This window comes from Trachymyrmex cornetzi, unplaced genomic scaffold (assembly GCF_001594075.2).
Source record: "Trachymyrmex cornetzi isolate Tcor2-1 unplaced genomic scaffold, Tcor1.1 scaffold557, whole genome shotgun sequence".
NCBI lineage: Eukaryota > Metazoa > Arthropoda > Insecta > Hymenoptera > Formicidae > Trachymyrmex > Trachymyrmex cornetzi.
The window spans coordinates 79,466-80,979 of NW_017299868.1; positions in this window are offsets into that span (position 1 = coordinate 79,466).

Genomic DNA, 1,514 nt, shown 5'->3' on the forward strand with positions numbered 1-1,514 from the left:
GCGACCGGACAAAATATATCACGCTGCGGCGTGGAGGTGGAGGTACGATGGATCCGTTACGACGCACTGCAACGTGTTGTGTCGTTTTTTATTTTCTTTTATTTGGAAACAATTAATGACAATAAGACAATTGAAGGAATGAGACCGGACGCGAGTTCTTTAAAATAGAGAGTGAATGAGAAGAAAAAAGGAAGAAAAAGAAAGGGGAAAGAGGGGCGACGTTTACTTACTATTTGATGAGATCAGTTTGGTGAAGAGCCTTCAGGACCTGGTAGTCAGCGTATGTATTGGAGACCTCGGGGCGTTGGATCACTGACTCTATTATTCGATGTTTAAGAAATAATGATCAGAATGCGCCCGAGACTCGAACTTTATCTGTTTCGAATTATTTGGAGTAACTCTTGCGACCGATCTTACGAACAAGACTCTCAGCTATTGGTAAGGCAAGACGAGCCCCAAAGCAAAAGTAAAGAGAGACTCTAGAGAGACCAAAAACCGAAAAAAAAGGAGAGACGCTCAGGACTGCGGAACCGTGGTTTATATAGCGGTTTTTCCTAATTAGTGGGGTTCAAATTTGGGTGGTGGGATGACTTTCAGGATTTTGGATTGGTCGAGATTATGGGGGAGGAAAGAAGTCGGTTGGTATAAACAAGTGTCGCCTTAATTTATGACTTTCTTAAATTTATGGGAAAATGCACGTGCACCGATTAAGACGAGGGTACGTGCACTGTCGGCACGCGCCCGTCAAACACTTTTCCTGGACTTCGCATGTCACATTTATATTTTATGGTCGCGGACATCGTGAGAATCGTCCGCGACTTGCTTGTCAAAACAAAAAGAAATGTTTAGGCGCCAGTACTGACATTAATTGCCGTTTTTAATGGCGCTGTCCAAGGGAAGTGTCATCGGCGGTGCATTAGCTCCCTGCGTTCACCGATTCTAACTTTATTTTGTTTGGCAGACACTAGAGTCATTTGTTTTAAACTTTCTCATGGGAAAAGATTTTTATTACTTTTCCTAGAAGTCCTAGGGGGTTGATAACTCCTAGGTCTCCGTGAGAAAAAGAAAAGAGGCAGCGTGAGTCCGCTGGACGTAACAGTGGGATCAGAAAGGTGTGATCTATTATGAGCTGCTAAAACCTAGCGAAACCGTTAATACTGAACCGACAACAAATGATCAATTTGAATCAAGCTTTGCGTGAAAAACGACCGGAATATGAAAAAAGGCAACACAAAGTGATTTTGCTTCATGATAATGCACTATCACATACAGCAAAACTGGTCAAGGAAACGATTGAGGCGTTTGGTTGGGAAATACTTTCGCATGCGGCTTACTCACCAGACTTTGCTCCGTCCGATTACTACTTATTTGCATCGATGGGACGCACTTGCTCAGCAGCGCTTCACTTCTTACAAAAATGTACGAAAATGGCTAGATGACTGGTTTGGCTCAAAAAAGCAACAATTTTTTTGGCGTGGCATCCACAAATTGTCAGACAGGTGGGAAAAATGTAT